The sequence below is a fragment of the Anolis sagrei genome, chromosome 4 (assembly GCF_037176765.1).
Source record: "Anolis sagrei isolate rAnoSag1 chromosome 4, rAnoSag1.mat, whole genome shotgun sequence".
NCBI classification, from domain to species: Eukaryota; Metazoa; Chordata; class Lepidosauria; order Squamata; family Dactyloidae; genus Anolis; species Anolis sagrei.
Genome location: NC_090024.1, coordinates 221,071,056 through 221,090,829, shown reverse-complemented (window position 1 = coordinate 221,090,829; position 19,774 = coordinate 221,071,056). Strand labels below are relative to the sequence as shown.

The 19,774-nt window shown below is 39.8% G+C and overlaps 1 protein-coding gene across 1 annotated transcript in view; it reads left to right on the top strand.

The window, feature by feature from the left end:
* Window positions 1–19,774, top strand: part of KCNB1 (potassium voltage-gated channel subfamily B member 1) — a 237,482-nt gene that overhangs the window by 6,144 nt on the left and 211,564 nt on the right. The gene's annotated exons all lie outside the window — the stretch shown is intronic.

The following is a 19,774-nucleotide window of genomic DNA, read 5'->3' as shown; positions in this document are numbered from 1 at the left end:
AAATTCATAAGAGCGATGGATGGTGGACTATAGTATTTCAAGCATGTCCTGTGATTGTCCACAACATTGTTTATCACCAAAAGCACTTGCCAAAAGCCTCAATTACCTTTCGGTTTTGTGGAGCCCATTTTGTTTTCCTTTCCATACTTACATATTCAACTGTTGGAATCTGGTATTTGATTTTAACTGAGAGGATCTAGGTAGGTAAGACAAATATTGGCACATCAGTCTTTCTTCCTAGATATTTATTGACACAACAGTTGAGGATGTTCTCCGGGGAATGGAATTACTTGATTGGAAGAGCAGCAGTAGAGTACATTTTAGATTATGTGGATACTTCATGTCACAAAAGACAGGTCTGTAATGTAGTTTTGAATATGTAATGTGTTCATCAATCACACAGTGATTACATAGAGTTTTGTCTAATCTCTTGAAAAGAGTTTGGGTTTGTTAGAAGGATGACCTTAAAAGTATGGATGCAATGCAACAGATTTCAGTTGAGCATTAGTATGAGCTCCATACTAAATTTCTTCCCAGTGCTACATCCTGAGTTATATTCTCTTTACAATTTGCGGTAGCCTCTAAAGCTGTGGTTCTCAACCTGTGGGTCCCTAGATGTTTGGCCCTACAACTCCCAGAAAACCCAGCCAGTTTACCAGTTGTTAGGATCTCTGAAAGTTGAAAGCCAAAACATCCAGGTACCCACAGGTTGAGAACCACTGCTCTAAATACAAATGTTCATTGATATGTTTGGTCTTAAACAGCAGACACAAAAAGATATATATCAAGAGATAAATATGAATAGTAATATACTATCTATAGGCAAACCTGGTTGTTTTTTGGGTTTTTTTAAAAAATATAAGTACCAGCAATTACTGGTATATCTTCCTTAGTTTTTATGACTGATGCTAACTTTGCCTTTGTTTTTTTTTAAATATGTGTGGTTTCAGACGTTTCATGCAAATCCGAAGTCTGCATGAAGTATTTTTACTTTGCATTGACACCATAGCTACCATCCACAGCAATTATAAGTTGTCTCCCAAAAGCATTTCTTGGAAGAGTTACTTTTTGGAGTGCAACTCCCAGCATCCTCTGAATTACTGGATAATTTTAGGATTTGTTATAGTACAAAACTATATTTTCCAAGTTCCAGGGAAAACTCCCAATTGCCAACGTTTCTTGTGGTCATACTGGATCACTGAGGCTTTAAGGAGTATTCATTGGTATGCACTTGGAACTTTTTCCTTGATGTTAAACATTATATGGTACATGTCTGCTTTGTCTTTCAAGTATCTGAGGAACTGAAGAGAGTTTCCAACCAGGGTGTGGGCAGAGATGTGGAAAGTAACTCTTTGAACTACAGCACCCCAAACCCTCTGGCTAGCATGGGTGCTGGGTGCTGTGGTCAAAAAATATCATCCAAGGTCTAGATGAGGAAATGATAGGAAGAGGATGAAACCTGTTGTCATAAGAGACCTCAGGAATAGAGCCCTTACACTTTGCCTTGGTAGATGCACCCCAATTTTCATTCTTTGCATCTCCTTTTAAAAGATTCTAAGACAGCTGTGCTGTGAAGGATTTGTAGTAGATGACCTTGGAGAGCTGCTGTTGGTAAAAACTCACACTACTGGGAAATAAGTTACTGAACTGTAAAAGACAGTTTCATATGTTGAGTGGGTGCAACAGACTACAGCAGAGAGGAGGGGAAGATAAGTTGTGTAAGCTGGCTTCTGCTTGTATCAACCATTAGGACTGAATTTGAATAAGGGCTTCATCCAGTATTAGTCACAACTAGGGTAGACCCATTGGAATGACTGGGATTTTTTTAGACACCAATTATGTTCCATTGATTTTAGTGGGTTTACTGTAGTTGAGAACAATTCTTGATTCAGCCCCAATTACATCTTCTTATGCTATGTTCTTAGTTGAGGGATATTCTTAAGCATAATATAGTTGTCCATCACATCACTTGTGAATCTCTGTAAGTTTTTTCCCCTTTAAATTATTTGGAAGAGGTGACTCAACCTTTTCCAAGGCACTGTCCCTATGTATTTCAATGAGAGGTATTGATTTACATTAGTTTATGCATGCATTTTTTTACACTTAAGTAACTGAACTTGTCTACAGAATCTAATGTGAAAATCCATCCTTAAGATACGGCACCTCTTGGAGCATTATACAGGGTAATAACAAACCTTGGGAAAATAAAGGCTCAAAATCACTACCATACTTGGCAGCTAATTAGGTTGTGCATGTTAATGCCTTGAAGTGGCATATTTTTTCTAGCTACAACATACTTTCAAAAACCAACAACAGGTGTAAATATGAAGGCTAATGCAGATGCAGCATGTGTCCATAAAATCAGAAAGTATAAGAGGGTCAGTTGTTTTGAAAAGGATTGTGGCTGCATGTGTGTTATATTGATGCACTTATTTTCTAACTGAGGTCAAACTAAATAATACATTTCACTTGTTTCTGAAAGAGGTTCTCCTTCAAGTGGTGAATGATATCAGTTTGTTATAGTGTGCCCTCTCCTATGTATCTTTCATTTAATATGCTTTGTGTAGTGACAGGTTATCTGGAAATTGGTTTAATTTGCTATCCTGATTTTTGAGGCACATATCTTAGGGAAGTCCTGTTGTGGATTTTAAAAATGGGTTGCTGCAGAGAATATTTATTATTTAAAATGTATTTAAAATGTTTATATCCCAATCTTCTCAACATCCGTAGAGGGACTCAGACCGGCTTATGCATTCCGCTTAACATCTAGTTGATCCAGAAAATGTCTAGGATTATACTTGGAAGTTTTCCATATCCTCATCCAGTTGAAGATAAATAAGGAATCAGAATTCAATGATATATCTGTATTAGTCTGGATCAGTAGTAGGCAAAGGAATCTTGTCACACATTTCAGACTAATAGAGAGAAAGAAAGTAACACACAGTGCCCATGCCAGCTAGGAGAATCTGGGGGTTATAGTCCCAAAAAAGTAACCTTACCAAACTCTGTGTTCCTGTTGGATCTGGTATTACCTTTAAGACAACTGGTCACATAAGCATTTGTAGATTAGTCTCAAAGGTGCTACAAACTCCAGTGGGAATATAGAGCTTGGGAATGTTACCTTTTTGGACTATAACCTCAAGATTCCCAAAGCATAGGCACTGCATGTTGCTGATTGGAGGATTATGGAAATTCTAGTCCCAAAAGCAATGTTTCTGGGCTTTGGTAAGAACATAGGAAATGCCTTTATACTGAATCAGGTCATTATCACCCACTGAACAGTATTGTGTTCAGTGGGTGATAATGACTCTTCAGAGTTTCAGGTAGGAGATTTTCCTAATTCTTCATGGAGATGCTGAAAACTGAACCTGGGGCTTTTTTAAAAATGTAAAGCATGTACTATTATTTATTTATTTTATTTATTTACAGTATTTATATTCTGCCCTTCTCACCCTGCAAGGGACTCAGGGCAGGATTACAATGCACATATACAGGGCAAACATTCAATGCCAATTAGACATACAACATATATAGACAGACACAGATGCAATTTAACATTCCAACTTTTCTGGCTTCATGAGGATATGCTTGGTTCTGGTCACAAGGGAAGCTGCCACTTCACTGTCCATTTATGATACCGAGTCCTTTAATGGAGTACTTCCATATTCTTCCGCACGCTGTTGTAAGGTTTTATGGCGTCGTAAATTAGTTAAATTAGCCTATACCACTGAGCTGTGTCCTTTCCTTGTTTTTTTTTAAAATAACATATTGTTTGCCCCTGATGGCACAGTGGGTTAAAGTGCTCAGCTGCTGAACTTGCTGACTATTTATTTATTTATCGTATCATCAGCAACCATTGTATTACAATTCCAACAGAGCAAAACAAACACAGAGATTAAAAAGAAAAAGAAGAAAAAAAAGAAAGAAAAAAAAACCACACAGATTTTGTAAATTTGGTATTTGGTTAAATGTCCTTTGACCAGTATCTGGCCACTTGGAGTGCCTCTGGGGTTGCCGCAAGAAGGTCCTCCATCGTGCATGTGGCAGGGCTCAGGGTGCATTGCAGCAGGTGGTCAGTGGTTTGTTCTTCTCCGCACTCGCATGCCGAGGATTCCACCCTGTAGCCCCATTTCTTAAGATTGGCTCTGCATCTCGTGGTGCCAGAGCGCAATCTGTTCAGCGCCTTCCAAGTCGCCCAGTCTTCTGAGTGCCCAGGGGGGAGTCTCTCATCTGGTATCACCCATGAATTGAGGTGCTGGGTTTGGGCCTGCCACTTTTGGACTCTCGCTTGCTGGGGTGTTCCAGCGAGTGTCTCTGTAGTTCTAAGAAAACTATGTCTTGATTTAAGTCGTTGACGTGCTGGCTGATACCCAAACAGGGGATGAGCTGGAGATGTCTCTGCCTTGGTCCTTTCACTATTGGCTGCTACTTCCCGGCGGATGTCAGGTGGTGCAATACCGGCTAAGCAGTGTAATTTCTCCAGTGGTGTGGGTCGCAGACACCCCGTGATAATGCGGCATGTCTCATTAAGAGCCACATCCACTGTTTTAGTGTGATGAGATGTGTTCCACACTGGGCATGCATACTCAGCGGCAGAGTAGCATAGCGCAAGGGCAGATGTCTTCACTGTGTCTGGTTGTGATCCCCAGGTTGTGCCAGTCAGCTTTCGTATGATGTTGTTTCTAGCGCCCACTTTTTGTTTGATGTTCAGGCAGTGCTTCTTGTAGGTCAGAGCACGGTCCAAAGTGACTCCCAGGTATTTGGGTGCGCTGCAATGCTCCAGTGGGATTCCTTCCCAGGTAATCCTCAGAGCTCGGGTTGCTTGTCTGTTCTTAAGGTGAAAGGCGCATGTCTGTGTTTTAGATGGATTAGGGATCAGATGGTTTTCCCTGTAATAGGCAGTAAGAGCACCTAGAGCTTCAGAGAGCTTCTGTTCTACCATCTCAAAGCTCCCTGCTTGAGCAGTAATGGCACGGTCATCAGCATAGATGAAACTTTCTGTCCCTTCTGGCAGTGGCTGGTCATTTGTGTAGATGTTGAACATGGATGGAGCAAGCACGCTCCCCTGAGGCAGGCCGTTCTTCTGTTTCCGCCATCTGCTTCTCTGGCCCTGGAACTCAACAAAAAAGCTCCTGTTTTGTAGCAGGTTTCCTATGAGGCGGGTGAGGTGGTAGTCCTTTGTGATATTATACATTTTTCTCAGGAGGAGGCGGTGGTTCACAGTATCATAGGCTGCTGACAAGTCTATGAAGACAGCTCCTGTGATCTGCTGCCTTTCAAAGCCATCTTCTATGTGCTGGGTCAGGTTCAGCACTTGCGATGTGCAGCTTTTGCCTTTTCTGAAGCCAGCTTGCTGTGGGATCAGACAGGGGTCTATATTTTCCATAATTCTATGCAGAATAAGTCTCTCCAGAACTTTGTAGAGGTGGCACAACAGGGAGATTGGTCTGTAGCTTTTTGGGTCATTACGGTCTTTGCCTGGCTTCAAGATGGCGATGACTCTTGCTGACTGAAAGGTCACAGGTTCAAATCCTTGGAGAGGTGTGAGCTCCCTGTTAGCCCCAGCTTCTGCCAACCTAGCAGTTTGAAAACATGCAAATATGAGTAGCTCAATGGGAAGGCAACAGCTCTCCATACAGTCATGCCAGCCACATTGGAGGTGTCTATGGACAACACTGGCTCTTCAGCTTAGAAAAGGAGATGAGCACCACCCCCCAGAGTCAGACACGACTAGATTTAATGTCAAGGAAAAACCTTTATCTCTACCTTACCATTATCAGCCTTCTCTTGTATAGAGAGAAATGAAAAAGGCTTTGTACTCCTGTACTCCCTTGAAATAAGGTGCCCATGACATCTGAAAAATTTTGTAAATGCCTTATCTAAAACAAATGAGAATGAATTCCAGAATCTTCTTTGAAATGAAGAATTCAAGGACATGCATTTAGTGCCAGAATAAGAAAGCAGTGGCTTTCTGTATATTGCTGAACTATACATATTCCTTCACTCCTGACCATGGGCTAAGATTTGCTGGGTTTTATGGGAACTTTTGAATTGCCAGTTTCCTCATCTCTAACTCTGAGTCTTTTTGACAAACAAATGAGTATTTTCTGAAGGGAGGAGGTTTGAAAACCACACTGCCATTAAGCGAATAATTTAACATGCTGTAGTGGAAGGGATTGGTTTGCTTCCCCACCCTCTTCTACTCAGCTGACTTTTTTGAAATATCTTGCTCTGCGTAAATGACATTGTGTACAAAACAGTCTATATATTTAAACCTGAGCTGCTGCCTGGGCCTGGCAGGTGATACTAAAAGAAACATATAGTTTCTGTAAAGTCCAGGGAAGGCATTTCAAAGATGAAGGGTTATTTGATGCAGTCTGTCAGGAGAAGGAATGTTGTGCACTTTTCAAAACCCAATTGTCATTTTTATTTCTCACAACAGACAGATCCAGGCTGCCTTTTCTTATATCTCAGATGTCAGAGTACAGAATGTGAATAATTTATCCGGGTGCTTTGGCATGCAACCAGGATCCCAAAATGTCGGCCTCCAGCTTAGGCTGTCTGTGGCACAGACTCAAAATCCATTAGAGGCTGTTGATGTTTCGTGATTTATTGTATATGGGGATGATCCTTCTTGCCAGAGAAATGTCTGTTGTGATTTATAAGACAAATCCAGCTGTGCTTTCAGAAGGCGGAGGAAGGAAGTACCGTGAATATGCATTTAGCAATTGGAAACATATTTACTAGTTTAGAGTAGATTGCAGAAACATGTTGATTTCCCATGCAAATATTGTAGGCAATACTGAGGCTCTACATGTCGGCTTCAATCCAACATTGTTCCTTTGTTTATGTAAAGTGTGTGCACTTCTTAAACCAGTTTGCAGACTCCAGGGATTATGGAAGATACTGACCAGTGGCAAGTAAAATTCAACTGTCAATCCAGTTTGCTTTGGTTAAGTGGAACAGGATGGCATCTACTTGTCCATTGCCTTCTGCTGACTCTGAGAGGCAGTCATTTCAATCAGTTCCCCCTCTATTATGTTCTGCATGATTCCCAAAGTTCTCCCATTCAGCATAAAAGGAAGTGAAAGTGTGTGTGTGTGTGGGGGGGGGGGGGGGGGAATCTTGCGGTTCCTTTTTGATTAACCACTTTATTTCAACTTGAGCTTTCAATGGACTTCAATTCCTTTCTTTAAATGGACCTGAAAAAGGTGGCTGCAGTCTACAAGTCTTTGCTGAAATAATGGGTGCATTTACACTGTCAAATTAATGCAGTTTGATACCACTCACTGCTATGGCTCAGTGCTATGAGATCCTGGGGCTTGTAGTTTCGTGAGCCCCCAGTATTCTTTACAAAGAAGGCTAGAAACCTTCTAAAACTACAGTTCCAATGATTCCACAACATTGAACCATGGCAGTTAAAATAGTGTCAAACGGCAATAATTTGACAGTGTAGATGCATAAAATATTAATCTTAAAAGTACTCTGGGGGTCCTTCTGGATTCAGCACTGATGCTTGATGCTCAGGTGTCGGTGGTGGTCAGGAGGGCCTTTGCACAGTTAAAACTTGTGCGCCAGCTGCAACGGTACCTCAAGAAGCCTGACTTGGCCACAGTGGTCCACGCATTAGTTACATCCAGGTTGGATTACTGCAATGCACTATGTGTGGGGCTGCCTTTGATGATGGCCCAGAAACTGCAACAGGTGCAAAGATCAGCAGCCAGGTTGCTATCTGGAGCTAATTATAGGGAGCAGACGACACCCCTATTAAAATAGCTCCACTGGTTGCCAATAAGTTTTAGGTCCCAATTCAAATTACAGATCATCATCTACAAAGCCCTAAATGGCTTGGGCCCTGCCTATCTTCATGACCACACCCTCTCTATATTCCTGCACGAGCATTAAGATCTGCTGGGAAGCCCCCCCTCACAGTCCTGCCACCGTCACAAGCGTGGTTGGTGGGGATGAGGGAGAGGGCCTTCTCAGTGGTGGCCCCCCAGCTTTGGAACTCCCTCCCTAGGGAGATTAGGCAGGCCCCCACACTATCCTCCTTCCAGAAGGAAGTGAAGACAAGGATGTTTGGACACACCTTTGAGAATGTCTAGTCCAAATGGTCTGCAATTAATGTCATACAGCACAGCACTTTCGCCCCATGCCCTAGCTAAAATGTTCACTTTCCTATTCCCTGCTCCTGTTTGCAGGTGGCTGCGCTTTATGACAGCTCTCATTATAGGTTAGTGAGCACTGTTTTGAGCTTAAACTTTGTTTTATATGTTATTGGTTTTATCTAGTATTGTATTGTGTGTTTATTGTGCATGTTTTAGGCACATTGCACCATATGTAAGCTGCCCTGGACCCATCGGGGTGATGGAGGTGGCGTACAAAAATAAAGTTATTGCTATCATCATCATCATCATCATCATCATCATCATCAAGAAGTACCACAACACCACAAAAAGTACCACTCTTCTTGTATTGAAATAGACTAAGGGTTTCCTGGAGGGCTGATGTGCCCCCTTTGTCTTTCACGGTTCCCTGTCCCTGCCACATAGAGTCACGAAGAATGGCCGAGGTAAATAGAAAGAGAAATTTGCAAATTCTATTATGAACTGAACCAAACTGACCTGTACCTCTCAAAGTACCAAGGATAGTGGAACTTAGCTTTCCATTAGATTTTCTTCCAGAGCTGCAATGCAGTTTCTTGGCATTTTGACTAAACGCAGTACATTTAAGAATACATGTTTATGAGAAAAATGTGTTCAGAAATGACTGGATAAAATTACTATTTTACATGAAACTTAGCTTTAAAACATGTATTTTAATATGATTTTTCTGCAATTTTTTAAAAAAACAAATAAACATGAAAATCATTAGAAAGTGAACAAATGATTAAATTGATGCACGCTAGTAACTGACTCATGGCATTCACCATCCCTGCACTGAAGTAAACACTGAAATCATGCAAATCAGGCTGAAATATGTCAAATGTGCCTTGTCCCAACCAGTTTAGTTGTTTTGAATGGCCATCTTCAAACTGGTTAGAGCATCACAAGGAAGTATTTAATACTTTCACTATACTATCCATTTAAATCACTCACAAAACTGTTATTAGTCCAGAATAGCATACAATACTTGTATACAGACCTAAAAACAGCTTTTGAAAGGAGGAAAATTTAAATTAAAGAAACAACAAGGGGTGAAGTTAGCAAAAAACCTTATATACTTGAATATAAGCCAACCCAACTATAGGCTGAGGAAAACGTATTGACTTGAGTATAAGCTGAGGGTGGGAAATGCAGCTGCTACTGGTAAATTTCAAAATAAAAATAGATATCAATAAAATTACATTATTTGAGGCATCAGTAAGTTAAATGTTTTTGAATACTTACATAAAACTGTAAATTAAGACTGTCCAACTCTGATTAAACCATTATTCTAAACTTCTTCAATGTAGATGTGCTTACGTATCCTTCCAATAATAATAGAGTAAAATAACAAAAATATTAAAAATAATAATAGAGTAAAATAATAGAAATGTAATAATAACAGTAATAATAAAGTAAAATAATAAATGTAACAAGAACAATAATAGAGTAAAAGAATAAATATAATAATAGAGTAAAATAATAAATGTAATAATAATAGAGTAAAATAATAAATAACTTTGGCTCGAGTATAAGCCGAGTGGGGCTTTTTATCCTAAAAAAGGGCTGAAAACTCCAGCTTATACTCAAGTATATACGGTAATCTCTTGTACCGGTGCTACCACTTCCATTAACTCCAGCATGCCCTGAACCTGTTGTATAAAAAAAATAAACATGTGGTTTGCCCTTATCATAAGAAGCTTCATTCCTTTATAGAATTAATATAAATCGTAGGCTCTATGTTATGAGTGAAACAGCTCACACTTTATTTGCATTTAATAATTGGAAATCTAATCTAATTTAGCTCTAAAGGACAAGTCCTGTGTATTAACCTAAGCATGAGCTTTTGTAATATTAATGCACTGGAGAGTAGACCTCAGTATTGATAGCTGATTAACACACTGTTTACTTTTGTCTTTGTCATTTTCCTGTAATACCTATCATGGTCTTCATGGATTGGTTTCTTCTTTGAGGTAACAACATTCTTGACAGAATCCTGAACGTTGAATTTGAAATAATAAGTGCAATGTTTGTAGGTTTATTCTTAAGTTGAATCTGTATATAAGTTGGAACAGGTACATATTTTAACTGTAACTCCGGTCAAATAAATATCTACATCTATCTTTGGATAGCATAGGATGGTTTAACACTCCTGTGGAGTTTGTTTTGCTGTTTGTGCCCCTGTTCAGAAAATTTATAAATGTTTGTCTATGTGATAATTGGATTTTGAAAACTTTGGCTTGTTACGGAAACAAAGATTGGTGATAAAGCTTCATTGGAGACACCTTTTCTACACAACAACTTTTTCAGGAGTGAATTTCTCTTCCTAGGGGTAAATTTATCTCACTTCCTGTTGTCCCTTCTTAACTATGGAAGTCAGATGTTTGTAACTCAGGGACTGCCTGTATCTCCTAGCTTGCTTTCTTGTGCTCTGTTCAGGTTGCCCAGTAAAGAAGCCTCAAAGTAAACAAAGATGCAACCAAGGCAATTGCATTTGTCCTGAGGCTGATAGAAAGTGCTCTCCTTGGGTACGCCTGTACAGGGCAGAAAAGGCGATGCTGCTTCAGAGTGGGGTGCTCTGACATCCTGGGAGTTGTAGTTTCACAAGGCCTTAAGCCTTCCTAAAGAGTTCTGGTGTCTCACTAAAATACAAACCCTATTATTCAATACAGTTGAGCCACAGCTTTAACTCTACAGTGTAGCAGTAGATTCACCACAAGTCTTACAGGGCCTGAGTGGGATCAGACCACAAGAACAATACAGTACCTTTGCTTGGTATTGTTTACTGATACATTTAGAGGTTAATTCCAAGCTACTGTTGATTGGGTTGTTGTAGGTTTTTCCGGGCTATATGGCCATGTTCTGGAGGCAATTTGTTTTAGGACCTCAGGTGCTGCTTCTCTTATCTACCCTTATTATTAGCATATGGTGCATATGTTAAGCTGTAACTGGCAGATTTGTAATGGCAAGCAAAATAGTCAAAGGGTGGTTGTAAGTTTTTCGAGCTGTATAGCCATGTTTCAGAAGCATTCTCTCCTGACATTTCACCTGCATCTATGGCAGGCATTGTCAGAGGTTGTGAGGTCTGTTGGAAACTAGGAAAATTGGGTTTATATATCTGTGGAATGTCCAGGGTGGGAGAAAGAACTCTTGTCTGTTGGAAGTAGGTGTGAATGTTCAATTGTCCACCTTGATTAGCATATAATGGCCTAGCAGTTTCAAGGCGTGGCTTCTTACTGCCTGGAGGAATACTTTGTTGAGAGGTGATTAGCTTTCTCTGATTGTTTCTTGTCTGGAGTTCCCATGCTTTTGAGTGTTGTTCTTTATTTGCTGTTATGATTTTAGAGTTTTTTTAGTACTGATAGCCAGATTTTGTTCATTTTCACCCTTCGGCAATACATTAAAATGGTCAAATTTACCCATGACTTCACACAATGGGTTCAGCACAAGTAGTGAGGCTGGAATGGAAAGTGAAACTGTTCTAGCTAATTTGCTGTGTGATGTGTCTCTCAGATGAGAATTGCCAAGTAGTAGTAAACAAGACCCATTTCAAAAAGGCAAATAGGATGCTTAAATTGATAGTAAGTGATTTTTAACAGAATGTTGTTTTTTTCAGGGCAGTGCCAAGTTCAGAACTTTGTTGCTTGAGCAATATACTCATTTTTACAAAGATACAGTGTTTCCTTACATCTTCAATATGCCTCCTCAAATCCGGTCCCCTCCAGATTGTTAGATTGCAGCTCTCATTATCCTTAATACACAGAAGTGTTGCCAGAAGGAGTTATTGGGAATTGTAGTCCAGTGCATCTGGAGGGCCCCAAATTAGGGTATGCTTTTCAAGAGAGAAGGAAAAGCAATGATGAGAGAGAGAATAAACACAAGAGAAAATAAGCAGACATCTGGAATATATATTCACAGTTATAACAGTTTGGTACTTGATTTATTCATCAATTTCCTTTCCCACACTATCTTGAGAACTAGAATGTATTAATATTGCATTTTTCTCTCTGCATGAGACCTAAAACTAGCTCACAGCACAAATTAGAACCACATACACAGAATAGTTACATTTTTTTTAAGTTTTACCATAATTAAAGTATGCTGTAAAGCAGCACTAATTTAAAACTGTTAACAAGCCTTTAAAACATAACTATAAAAATACTGTCTCATCCTCATTAAAAGACCCTTCTTGAATAACAAGTTGATACCAAAAGCCAATCTAAGTAGGTCTTTGACTCTCAGCATAAGGAGAGATTGAAAAATATGTTTTCTGCTGACCCAAAACTCAAAAGTAGTGGATCTGAATTAGAAAAACATTTTACAACCACTTAGAAGTAATGAATTTGAATGAGAAGGACATCATTTTACTGAAAATGAAGAGAAAGAATTTCCTGATTATAAAAATATTTGATGGTGGAATAGACCAGGGCTTTTAAAACTTTTCCCATGTGTGACCCTTTTCTGCCTGAGAAATTTTTACCCCAGGTATATTATTAAATCCATATAAAACCATTTTATTGATAATAAATCAGCATTGGCAAGGCTTGCTAAATTGGCTGGTTTTTCTTTTTGTGGAGTACAGCTGAAGCATTTTTTAACAGAGTCCACTGTAAGCACTGCATGTTTTTCTAACAAATTTGTGTAAATGAGTGGCGTTCAAAGTATTTTATTATTACCAAAAATTTTGTGACCCTAACATTCAGCTAAGGGGATCCCATTTGGGGTTGGGATCCACCGTTTCATAGAATCATAGAATCATGGAAGCAGTGGCCTATAAACCACCTTGAAAGATTGTGAATTTTCCACCACTGGAGGTTTCCAAACAAAGATTAGATGCCTACCTCTTTAGAGTGTTTTAGGTTATTTGAATGCAATATTCCTGCTTCTTGGCAGGGGGTTGGACTGGATGGCCCATGAGGTCTCTTCCAACTCTTTGATTCTATGATTCTAGCAGTGGATTCTTGCATGGATTTGACCAGATGATCCATGTGAATCACAGAAACCTAGATTTGGAAGAGACCATAAGGCCAATCCATCCAACTCCCCGCCATGAAAGCTCCTTCTACCTTTGTGATACTAGATGACCAGTCAAGCATTCTGTGGATTTAGACCAGTGGTTCCCAAACTTTTTTGACCAGGGACCACTTGACCAGGGACCACTCTGACCAGGGACCACTCTCCAACATTAGTATCAAAAGGGTTACAAATCAGTTTTTAGTCAACTTTAGATTCGGTTTGATTATTTGGGGTGCTGATTCAGAAAATTGCATTGGATAAACCACAGCAACTCTAGTTTCTGACACAGAACTCATGCAATCCAATAGTCGCCATCTGTTCACCCACAGAAAACCATATTTAATAATCTTAGTAATCCTTCATGGGTAGTCAGTCTCTCTCTCCCAACATCCCCGTTGCCTCGGCACTATAAGAGGGTTTTGCGAGACCAGTCGCTCCCATTGCCTCCTGATTTCGAGGCAACAGTGTAGTAATGGTGAAGCCACGGACCATATTTTCATTCTTGTGGACAACTGGTGGTCCATAGACCACAGGTTGGGAAACAATGATTTAGACCCTTTTAAGAGCTGATGCAAAATATGAAAATTCTAATCTTAAGATTCTGCAGATTTATCAGCATTTCTTTCCATTAACACCTATCGAGGTGTTATCGAGGAAATAAAAGCTCATCCAGCACCTTTAGCAAGCAGATTATCATGCAACAGATGCTCCATATATTATAAATGGTTCTGCATATTATCCTTTGCTGTGGTCTGTTGAATATGCCGTGTTGCTTTTTGCATGGAAAATCCCAGGCAGTAGCAAAGTAGAAGACTTGTTAAAATAAAGGCTAGGGACAACAAACTACATCTAAAAATAGCAACTCAAGTTGATTGGGAATATTTTCTTATATATTTTCTCAGTTGCCTTTCATTTAGAGGATTTTTGTTTAAAAAAAAAAGAACTCATCTCCAATCTACTTATTGCTGCACTATCTCAGTATCAATGCAATTAAATTCAGAGTCATGGGTGAAAGATGGAATCTGGGTTTCATTATGATCCAGGAAATGTTGTTATTATTTTATGCGGGGAAGGTGGGGAAGGGAATTGACACTGGAACATATGCCAAAAGCTTCCCCCTCTACAAGAAAAAGAATACAATGTCTGCTAGCAGGAGTGTTTCCTGTGAAGGATTTGCAGATCTGGAATGTACTCTCATTTCTCTTTAAGGCAGTCCGAACCTGAAAAACCTTTAAAGAATACTGCAGCATTCATCTGTTCCTTGCCCAGTTTTAGTGTCAGGCAGATCTATTTCCATTGTTTCGGCCAGGGGCAGGCAACTGTACAAGGTCTGTGGGCTGCAATAACTCCCCAGGAATCCTTGGAGAGCCTCTAGGGGCCCTTCCACACAGCCCTATATCCCAGAATATCAAGACAGAAAATTCCACATTATCTGAATGTGGTCTCAGATAACCCAGTTCAGAGCAGATATTATGGGATTTTCAGGATTTTGGATTATAGGATTGTGTGGAAGGGCCCTCAAAAGAATGATGGCATTTTACCTTATTTTGGGGTGCCCTGACCCAGGAGAAACCTTTCTTAACAACAAGAAGACATTGGAAATAATTTCCTGTTTTAAAAGGGAGAGAGAATTTCCCCTATGTAGCGGAAGGCATTGTGTGCAAAATAATTGTTTGATATGGGGCAGGGAGAGAGCCTCCAAATGTGGTGGAAATGCTCTCCATGTCTCCTAGAGGACTTCTTTTTTAAGCTGCGGGTCCCAACCCCAGATGGGGTTCCCTTAGCTCAGTGTTGGGGTCATGAGAAATTTGGCAACAGTAAAAGGTTTCTGAAGGTCACCTGGGATGTTATCACATGCCCCCCATGCTGTTTCGCCAGCAAGAGTGGCAAAAGAGCAGGCATGTGGGGAGTGGCGCAGCAATGCTTCCCCATCAGATAGGAGCAGAAGTGTGCTGGCTCCATTGAAGCCAGCATGAAACGGGAGCCTTCCTATGTTGGCGAGGAAGCGTCAACATAGCTCCCATATATTTGTGAACAGGGCCTCTGCTGGAAGTTGACGGATGTTGTGTTATGGGCCGCGTGTCCATCTGTCCCTCAACTGGCTGACACTTAAATTGGTAAGTGTGATGAGGTCCCTAGATTCTTACAAAGATTTGTTAGCAACAACATGCAGTGTTTCCAATGGACTCTGCAGAAAATGCTTCAGCTATGCTTCATTAAAAGGCGGTTCATGGTTATCTGCCCTATTATGCTGATGGACTTGGAGGGATGTTCTCCTCCACTGAGAGCTTTCTCTCTGGGAGGGATTGTTGAAGACCCAGAATATAGGGCTGTAGGTCATTCTGGATCAATTAAGTAAAGGTCAGGAGCCCACTTAAAAACTTGCTTTAGTGGTGAGTTAACTGAGTGATCATTCTGGGCACAAGAACAGATTGAAGACCTCAGTATATTTTGGTCATATGCTCCACAAGGACTTAGAAGAAGCCTGTTATTTGAAACAAGTGGTTGTTCTTAATAATGAAGGCACAGAAGAGCGACATTTCAGTAACTATGAGAACTTTTATTCCTATAGCCATGCTTTAAAGCTTTGAATTAGTGCTGTTTTAGCAGAGTAATTTAATTATTTTCAAACATTTCAAAAATGAATATGAATTTGTCAGGGAACTGGCTTTTAATAAAGGCATTCATGGAATGCATTTATATTGTAGAATGAATGCACTTCTGCACCACCTTATTTATTTATTTATTTATTTTATTTATTTGATGCACTTATTAACCGCCATTCTCAGCCCATTAGGGCGACTCATGGCGGTGTGCAAATACATATAGAAGACAATTTACAAAGGAAGCCAATTACAACAACATATAGACTATACAACAATTACAGACAACATTAAAAATCCGCTTCGTCTCTTAGTAGAATCATAACCAGTCTCATATTCCTTGTTCCATTCCGATCTTCTTTACCACATTGTTGCACTTAACTAAATGCCCTCTCGAACAGCCATGTCTTAAGGCTTTTTCGGAAGGACATGAGGGAGGGCGCCTGCCTGATGTCTGCAGGGAGAGTGTTCCACACCTTAACTCATGGCTTGATGCTATGAAATCATGGTATTTGTAGTTTGAATAGGCACCAGCACTCTTTGGCAGAAAAGGCTAATGGCCTTGTAAAACTACAACTTCCATAGTTCTATAGTAGTAACCCATGGCAATTAAAGTGGTGTATTTAATCAACTGCACCAATTCTATAGTGTAGATGCACCCAGAGAGAGCTTTATTTCAATACTAAAACAACTAGTTACAGTATATGTGAATGAGCTGCCCATCTGTGAGTGCTTTCCATTTGATTCTGACATATGATGACCCTATTGTAAGTTATTCTTGTTAATATTCATTTTGAGGATAGTTTCCATATTTTCCACGGCATTCTTTTCAGGCTAAAAGCATATGACTTGCCCGAGTTCATCCAATAGTTTTCCATGGCCATCTAGGGATTCAAACCCTGGTCTCCAAGCCACTACACCATGTTACCTCTCCCTCATTACTTATAGCATCAGATCTCCACATTTTCACCCGCGGAGCGGCTAAATACCTTTTGACCAAAAATGGGCAACAGCAATGGCATTGTTTGTAGCCTCCAACAACTCTTCCTCTGTACATGAGGCAGGGCAGAGTGGACAAGTGTACAGATGCGGAGTTGTCTGCTCTGCTCCAGAGTCACACAAGGTGTGGAATTCTTTTAGGTAGTGCCATTTTGCCAGGTTGTCTTTTGATCTGCCCACTCCACTTCTGAGTCTGTTCAGGGATTTCCAAGTTACCCATTCTTGGTTTGCATCAGCTTCATGGGGAAAATGAGATCCATTTGCAGGGGGAGTTAGGGTTGGACCAGGAGTATACAATACAACCCCCATATCAATCGGGGATATGTCCCCGAACTTCAAGTAGAAGATAATAGTGAAATCTGTTATTTTTAGTGGGACAAATGACATGGATACCAAGAAGTGAGTGTAACCTAAATAAGTAAAATCATGAGAAGTGAAGATGTGTGTATAAGTTATTTGGATATGAGGGAAGCTGAACTAGAATATAGGCCAACAATTGCAATGAGAGTAAATTTTGGATCTCTATCAGGAAAAGACAGTAAAATGTCCTCTGGTAGCCCAGCCATGTTGGCATCAGCGCTCTTCAATAAGGTCACTTCACCTTCTGATGCAAAAACATTGATTCTGAGACAGCCAAATAAATCCCATTTGGTTCTGCATACATCTATTCTTGCCCTCTCTTTGTCAGACAACGGTCTGATTAGTCACAGCAGGTGCTGCCACATTTAACCACCTAAGATCCCCATCATGATATCTGTTGCTATTTCAATACTGACACAAGAGGTACTCTTTGTTCTCAAGTATCTTTTAAAGTTCTCATCTAATTACCACTTGCAGTTTGTCTGGGTGCTATTATACAGGGTTAGTCAAAATGCATAGGCCAATAAGCCATTCAATTGAATGGCTTATTGGCCTATGCATTTTGACTAACCCTGTATTAGTATCTTTGTCGGTTGAGTAGGGACTCTAACAGAGTAACAAGACTGGCCTGAATTTTGGGAAATACTGACTTTCCTGCATTTCTCATAGAAATTTCTGAAGGGTATATCAACACTATAGATTTAATACAGTTTGTCACCACTGTACTGCCATGGTTCAATGCTTTGGAGTCATGGGAGCTTTTTGATGAAGCAACAGTAGAGAAAGCTTAAGACCTCAAAAAACTACAACATGATTCCATAGCTTTGAGCTATGGCAGTTAAAGTGGTGTCAAACTGCATTAATTCTACAGTGTAGATGTGCCCTGAGATGCAATACTCCAGCATCCGGAGAAAATAAAGAATGGCCGTAATTGTATGAATTGGATGTATTGCGGAGTTAGAAAACTGTGATGAAATATATTTAGTGACTTTCATTGAACCAGTTCAGATATAATAAATTTGATTTACGAATCCCTAGTTTATTAAGATAGGAGTGAATGCTGGACCCACATACGTCTCTTTTAGCCCTCCTTTTCCTTCTTCATAGGCTGCTAATATTGTGATTTGTTATAATTTCCTGTTAGATGAGAACCAGGAAACTGTGATTTAATCTAGTGTCCACGTTATAAAACTATGATCACATGCAAACCAATGTAGTATACTAAGTAGGATGCTGGCCTTGGATTAGGTCATAAAATTCAAGGAATGACCATATACCACTCAGTTTGTCTAACCTACTTCACAGGGTTGTTGTGAGGATACAGCAGAGAACAGCATAGCCAAATATTGTCCTTTGAGAGCAGTGGCATAAAGCTGAGAGAGAAAAGTAGCAATTAAATAGAAAACATAAATTGTAGCATAGCTGTGATCTTAGTTTAAAATAAAGGTTTCCCCTTGACATTAAGTCCATTCATGTCCGACTTTGGGGGGGGGGGGGTGATGCTCATCTCCATTTCTAAGCTTAAGAGCCAGTGTTTTACGTAGACACCTCCAAGGTCATGTGGCCAGCATGACTACATGGAACACTGTTAACTTCCTGCAGAAGTGGTACCTATTGATCTACTCACATTTGCATGTTTTCGAACTGCCAGGTTGGCACAAGCTGGGGCTAATAGTGGGAGCTCAACCCGCTCCCCGGATTCAAATCACCAACTTTTGGTCAGCAATTTCAGCAGCTCGGCAGTTTGTTGCACCACCTCTGATCTTAGTTTAATAGATCATTATTTGTTGAAGTCACATTATTATATCTAAAGTGACTCAATGATATTCCTTAACTCTCCCACTGAAATGAATAGAACAACAATACTTAACTTGGGCTGGATTTCGCTCATGATCAATGTGTATATTTCTAGTGGAGACCATATATCCCATTCAACAGGCTGTTATACTGTCAGTGTAACTAATCACTTAAAAGACTATTTGAACATCTTATCTTTTAAATTTTTCCATATATTAATTTTCACCAGGCGTTGAACATTCTTTGAAGTGGGGACTTCTGTGGCATATATTACTTCATATACTGCTGACACTATAGAAAATGAATCTACATACATATATGAATGAGAGATATCAAGAGACATTCAGCCTCTTGATCAGCCGCTTTGTATTAGAATTTAAAAATGTTACATTTTGAACTAGAGTTCTCATAATGCATTTATTGTTATGGACTATAACTATGTATTTTGGGAAATGTACTCCAAAAAGTAACCTTTTCATGTGCCAACAGTTTTAGAGGACCACCTATAAATTCACGTGGAACATTGCTTTTAAGGTTGGGATTATTAGTATTAGACTTGAAAAATTCCATGTGATGACATTGAAATGCAGACCTCATAGGAAAATCAGTCCTGGCACATTCTCTTCTTGTTTGAAACGTCTGATGAATCCAAGATTTCACTTACAGTTCAAGGTGACCTTAGCCATTCACTTTGCCACAAGGATGCATTTCTGCTAGCTTTGCAGCATTTGTAAGCAATGTTATTGTTCTTTCAGTACCAGATCTTACTTTGTTGATTAGCTAGTACATACTGTGTTCCTGTCTATGTTTACACACACAAGGGTATATTATAGGAGTAACTGAATCATCCAAATA